Genomic DNA, 7,051 nt, shown 5'->3' on the forward strand with positions numbered 1-7,051 from the left:
CATATTATGACCACAGACATAGTCTCTTTTTTTTTTCTTTCGTACAGGCTACAAGAAGCCCCATACAGTGCTTGTATCCTGCTTGTACCATCCTGCTACAGTGAACAGTGCATGTATGAGTTTTGTAAGTGTACATTCAATAAATAGATTCTTCATACACAGGTTCTCCCTCATCTTGCACGTTTGCATGCAATTATACATAGTCGACACTTGTTACTTGTTACTACCGATGCTGGATGTGAATGATACAACAACACGACAAGATTCATACGACACAACAAAGTACACCAGACGACAGAACAACACACGAGAGGCATCTACAACAGACGACAGAACGACACACGACAAACATCTACGACAGAGCCTCACACGACATGAATCTACAAGAGAACGACACACGACAGACATCTATGACAAAACTGCACATGACACGAATCTACGACAGACGACAAGGTCCCAATATACGACAGCCTTGTTGTTTGTCGTATTTTTTGTCGTTTTTTTTCGACTGGGTGATGTTCGCAAGATAATTTGTGTCCAGTGCTCATGTGTGCAAGTGATCTGCTCAAGTGTCCAAACGTTGGTCGCGGTTGCATAATCCGACACTGTCATCGAATTCCTCAAATTGAACCTGAACGGACGAGCACCTATTCGACCCAAGGAAGCACGAATGGGTGCATGGTCCATGCAGGGTCTATAGAAATCGTAGTTAGTACGGTGAAGCAACACGTTTTTGCTCTGTTCTGCTTCTACGCATATACCGGTCTGCTTCTAAGGTGAATTGGAGAAGTTCACCTTATCGATTTTGGACAGAAAGAAGAGATCAAAACGCCGAGTCGCTCGGCCATTGGCTCTGCTAGCTTGATTCCTCTGTACTCAATGCACGTCTTCGTACGAATACCATGAAGTAATTGACCGCAAATTATTGTTACAGACGACAGCTGCGGAATTCGATGAACATGACAGGAAGCTGCTTGTAGAAGCTACAGTAAGTACAATAAATAGCATTCGTGGCAATGCGGCAAAGATTGTTATATTTAATGGACAGCGTGCAGAATTGAGTGATATTGACCAGTTTTTCATGCGTGCCAATTGAGAAATGTAATCCAGCAGAGCATTGTAGCTGAACTACACGAACGGGAGCTGAACTACACGAATGACAGAATAGAGAGGATGGCGCGCACGCATGCTCGAATAGCATATAGCAAAGCAACATTGCATGTGCGAGTGCAAATAAACATTGTTCACAGTGGAACATTAATCTTCCTCTGTGTGTCATTCAAGGGCTACAAAACTGAATCAGCACCAACAGGTCTATATCGCATCTCTATGTCCTGTTCAGTGTCACGATATACCGTTGAGATAAAGGTGATTAGGGTCTCTATGATATATTGCCTGCGATTCACTGGAAATATGGAAAAATGCAGCTTGTGCGCAATGAATACCCAATCATCACCAGCAGCAGCAGCAACAACTTCGGTGCCCACAGACAAGCGGTGACTCATTAGACACCAACTGGGATTCTTAGGTATGCGCACGGGAGCGCGTACAGTTTTTTGACAGCACTCGCTTAACGCGTCACTCGCGCGGCGCGAGCGTGAGACGCCGGCCTTTTTTCGCGCTCAAGTCACTGCGACACGTGCAAGCAGACGTCAAGTGCCCGTGTGCTTGAGATTTGCTGTGATATACTTCCTGCTGAGCGCCGGCTGGACGGCCTCCGAAGCGTGGGCTCGGTAGCAAAAGACGGACTCACTAAGCTGGCCTGCTCTGCCTTTCGGAAAAAGTGTACTATTTTTATGACTATTAGTATGCTTTTGCATTAGTTGGCAACGTCCACACAGGTATCGGCGGTTATTTGCGGGAAATACAGTGCTTTAGTGAAAACACAATCACGCCTTCCAGCCTTCCTCACAGTAAACACCTATGGCGTTCGTTCCAAATTCGACTTTTTCCATTTCCATCGCTTTTAAGTGGAAACATCCTCACAACAGCAATCGTCTCTTCCATCGTTGCTATAGGTACTAACTAATCCAATAGGTCCAGCTGTGCAGCAGAAGATCGGAAGGGGCATCAGTGAGCTAGGAATGCAGCGCTGCAAAGTTGATTTTCGCTGTTTACTGGACGCTCCGGGTGTTTTATACCTCCGATTTGAGTACGCCAAAAGAGAGGCGCCTACTTCTAGCGTTCATGGCAGCCACAAGGCTTCAGTCTTTGACACCGTCCGCAGCAACTGGCTGACGTGCGCCACCTTGTACAAGCACATACCTTTCTGCTATCAACAGGTCCTGCAATAATGTTTCTTCTGATTAGTAGACACGTATGGCATGGTACCCAGTATGTACGCAGTACATATTTATGAGTCAAAAGAAACAATCTTGCAAAGCATAGAGATTCCAGAAAGTATCTCGCAAGCTGCATCTCGTACTACTTGGCCATTGTCCTTTTCCGACGACAGATTTCGCAGGATGGATCGCTGTAGCCAAGAGGTAGAGCAGCGCATGGACCAATGAAACGGCATATAAATTATGGCACAGGAATAGTCGCTTCATAGTGTGACTACATGTGTGACTAACCATGAGGACGAAAGTCGCGATTAGGAATACCGCTTTCTATGGTGTAGTGCGTTCGAATCCCCGCACGGGCTGGGGTTGTGTGAGTGGCGCCACCACGGATCCCAATCCCCATCCCAAGGTGTTATCCGTGCCGTGCCGAGGGGACTTGGGGATAAGGGTAGAAGCCTTGAACGGTGGCGGTTCAAAACATCAGTGGGGAACATATTGGTCGCTCTGTCCCTCTATTATAATTTAATGCTCAAGTATGTGAAAGCCTGGGCATGCATATAACCAGCCCTTTACTTTCACAGAGATGTTGAGAGCGTTATCGTCTGTAAAAGCAACTGCTCGAGGCCCAGACCGGGTGACATAATATGTGCTAAGTCGAGGAGTCCAAAAAATTCTTGCCTATATTGTTTAATCAGGTCTGGCTCGAGCAGGGGTCGGGAACCTCTACAGTTCCAAGGGCCATATTTCACCCAACCCCCTCCCTCGTCGACTTTTTTTCCCGGGGCCGCAGATGAGATTGGAACCCATCCGAAAATAAGAATAAATTTGCCTGCCGAAGTTATCAATCGCTGTTGAATGACAAGCTGACCATTCCACAAGTGCAACTAATACTGTAAGCTTGCTGGTTGCGCTCACAAAGTTATGGTTTAGAGAACACGACAAACACCTTTTGTTGTCTTTAAGCGCGGGAAAGGCAACACAGAGACCGCACTTTTGCTTTAGGAGTTCGCCCGGGATTTTCGTCGTGCACTCGCTCTGCGCCAGGCCGCAACTGTAGCGCCGCTGGGCCGCCGGTTCCCCCTGGGCTAGAGGGTACACTTCCATACATGTGGAAAACGGCCACACTTATTCCATTCCTAAAAACTAAAAAGGATGCTTCAAATCCAAGCAGATATAGACTCGTCGCTCTTACGAGCTGCCTTGGCAACACATTCGAGCGAATGGTTAATAACCGGCTGGTCCACTTCCTGGAAGAGAACCAACATCTAGATCAGTTGCGATGCGGTTTTCGGTCTGGGCGTTCGGTGATGGATCATCTGATCCCTCTAGAGACGACCATCGGTGAGGCATTTGTGCAGAGACACCACTGTCTGTGTGTATTTCGTGAAGCATAAAAAGCCTATGATGCCACTTGGCAACGTGGTATACTGCTAGATCTCTACTCCTGTCGAATACAATGTCGTCTTAGATGGGTTGCAAATTTTCTCAAAGACAGAACATTTAGAGTTCAGCTTGGAACAACTTTGTCACTCCCACTTGTGCAAGAGCATGGCGTGCCACAGGGGTCTTTCTTGAGTGTCACTATTTCTGGTAAAGGTCAATCGTGTGGCTATTGCCATCCACCATCCATTAAGTAATGCTAGGTTGTCTCGAAAAGCGAGCTTTATTGCGATGAGGATGAGGACGACAAGGATGATATCTGTCTCACAGTTGCCCCCCCCCCCCCCCCCCCCGGTGGAATGAGCCACCCCGGGCGAAGCGCACAAGTTGTGGGTCGGCCGTCCATGAAGCACGGGCAAGATACGTTTTGAGGCGCGATACATGAGCGGACTTAGTTGAACATGGCCTGTGGAGACGGCAAAGGGACGAATGGGGTACTTTACGTACGGAAGGGCGCGTATGACTTTGTACGGCCCGACATAGCGGAAGAGGAATTTAGGGGACACTCCAGACTTGCGGAGGGAAACCTATACCCAGACAAGGTAGCATGCACGGTAAGTGACTGGAGGATGGGTTTTGTCGTAGTGGTGCTTTGCGGAAGTTTGGACATCGAAAGTACGACAGCGAGCAATTTGGCGGCACTCTTCGGCATGTCATGTGGCGTCCGCGAGGACAGTGTTCGTGAGGCCACGGGTGTAGGAGAATAGCATGTCCACAGTGTGCACTGCTTCACGACGATAGAGAGGAAGAATGGGCTGAATTGTGCTGTTGATTGCGTGGTGGTGTTGTAAGCGAGAATCTCCCTGACGATTTCGACGAACTGTGTCCCTCTATCGTTTACGAGGACTCTAGGGTCTCCGGAGAATTAAGAATTTGGCGATTTCTGTTGCGGTAGCTGTGGGTAGCGCTGAAGCAACGACGTACCGAGTCGAGTGGTCCAAGGCAGTGACTATCAAGCAGTTACCCGAGACTGATAGGGGTAACTGCCCGAAGAGGACGATGCCGACCCGTTCGAAAGGATGGATTGCTGGCGGTAAAGGTTGAAGAGGACCGGTTGTCAAGGGAGGGGTATTGCGCTGTTGGCAGGGCTGACATGACTAGACGTATTTATGCACGCTCGTGTATAAGCGGGGCCAGCAGAAGAACTTCCGTCGAACTCGCTCATAGGTTTTAAAGAACCCCAAATGTCTAGCACTGGGGTCATCATGAAGGGAGCGAAGGACGGCGTCCCGCAGGTGATGCGGAACCACTAGCAAAAGACGAGCGCCGTCTGGCATGCTATTCTTCTTGTATAATGTTCCATTATGGAGCACGAAGTGTTGAGCTTTGCGGATGAGCTTCGTGCCTGTGTATCGGTAGGTGCCGTCAAGGTGGCGAGTGACCGGGCTAAGCGTCTTGACCAGAAGTTGCTCGGAGGGAAAGGAGCTTGGGCCAAGTTGAGACAAGGAGAGTATGTCGTCATAAGAGAGGGGTTCTGTCACACGCAATATCCTTAAGTGAGCACCACGACAGCGCATCGGCGTCCTGATGTTTGCGGCCCGACTTTATTGCACTGTGAAGTTGAATTCCTCAAGCCGCAACGACCAACTTCCTAAACGACCTGAGGGATACTTCAGAGATGCCAGCCAGCATAAGGCATGATGACAAGTGATCACAGTGAAGTGGCGCCCGTACAGGTACGGGCGGAACTTGCCAAACTGCCCAAATAATGGCGAGGCATTCCTTTTCGGTGGCAGAATAATTTGTTTCGGCCTTGGTCAGTGTTCAGCTTGCGTACGAAAAAACTTGCTCCACCGGGGCGTTGACATATTTTTGCGCTAAAATGGCACCCAAGCCTGTGGCGCTGGCATTAGTATGGAGCTCAGTCAGAGCGGACATATCGAAGTGGCAGAGAACAGGAGCATCAGTCAGAATGGTGTTGAGTCGCTTGAAGGCACTCTCAGATGCGGAATCCCACAGGAACCGCTTGTCCCCTGAAAGGAGGGATGTGAGGGGTGCAGCCAGGTCAGCATAGCCTTTAATGAAACGACGAGAGGCCGAGGAAGCTTCAGAGCTCTTTCATGCTGGTTGGCTTAGGAAAATTTGTGACAGCCTTCACATTGTTGGGGTCAGGTGATACTCCAGCAGACGATACGATGTGACCAAGCATCTTAATTTGTTCGAAGCCGAAGTGACATTTCTTCTGATTGAATTGAAGACCCGCCTGCTGAAAAGCGTTGAAGACCAACTCCTGGTGACAAAGGTGGTCGTAAAAAGAGGCAGAGAAAACGACGACACCATCAAGACAACACAAGCAGGTATTCCACTGAAGGCGCTCGAGACAGTGTCCATCATGCGCTCAAAAGTCACCGGAGCGTTACAAAGGCCGAAGGACATCACATTAAATTTAAATAAACTATCCGGTATTATAAAGGCCGTTTTCGGTTTGTCGTGCTCAGCCATAAGTCCTGACCGGAGAGCGAGTGATAAGAAGTACTCGGCACCTTCCATGTAGTCCAATGCGTCGTCTATTCTAGGCATGGGGTACACGTCCTTACGGGTAATTTTGTTGAGGCGGCGATAATCAATACAAAAACGGATGGATCCATCCTTCTTGGGTACTAATATGACGGTCAAAGACTATGGGCTTGAGGAGGGTCGGATTATAGCCTTGAACAACATTTTTCAAACCTCCGCTTCAATGGTTTTGCGTTCGGCAGCAGATACGCAGTACGGTCTCTGGCGGCGCTTCACAGTGCCTGTGTCGATGGTGTGTTCTACACCACGGCAATACCAAGCGGAGACTTGTCGTCATCAAGTAGGTGAGCGTATTTGCGGATGAGAGGTAGGAGCTGAGCTTTCCTTGCGTCGCCAAGCGACGAAGACACCATCACCTTTGAATGAGATGCGAAATGTGCAGACCGACCTCCGAGAACTGCAGTACATGTTTCCTCTTGGACGAGGAGATGTCATACGTGCCGGGCTATGTGAAATGGATCGACGACGACTACCAGGCGACCAAGTACGACGTGGAGGACCCGAATAATCGGCACTCCGACACTCCCCATAGGAAGCATTGACTGGCTCCGGCGTCTAGTAAAAGGGCTCGCTAGCATAACCACCTGCTCGACCCTGAAAACTCCCCTGATGGTAAGCCGCTGGGCCGACCCAACTGGAGGAACTACCTTCCCGGTATACCACCGCTCCTCACGCTGACGTTTCCGACAGAACGGTATAGTGTGACCCATTATTCCGCAATAGTAACAGTTAGGAAGACGTCTAGGCAGGGACATAGGTATGCTAACACAACTGAGGGGTTCGGGAGCAAATGGAGACCTACTGGGATACGG

This window comes from Ornithodoros turicata, unplaced genomic scaffold (assembly GCF_037126465.1).
Source record: "Ornithodoros turicata isolate Travis unplaced genomic scaffold, ASM3712646v1 ctg00000914.1, whole genome shotgun sequence".
In the NCBI taxonomy this organism is placed as follows: Eukaryota; Metazoa; Arthropoda; class Arachnida; order Ixodida; family Argasidae; genus Ornithodoros; species Ornithodoros turicata.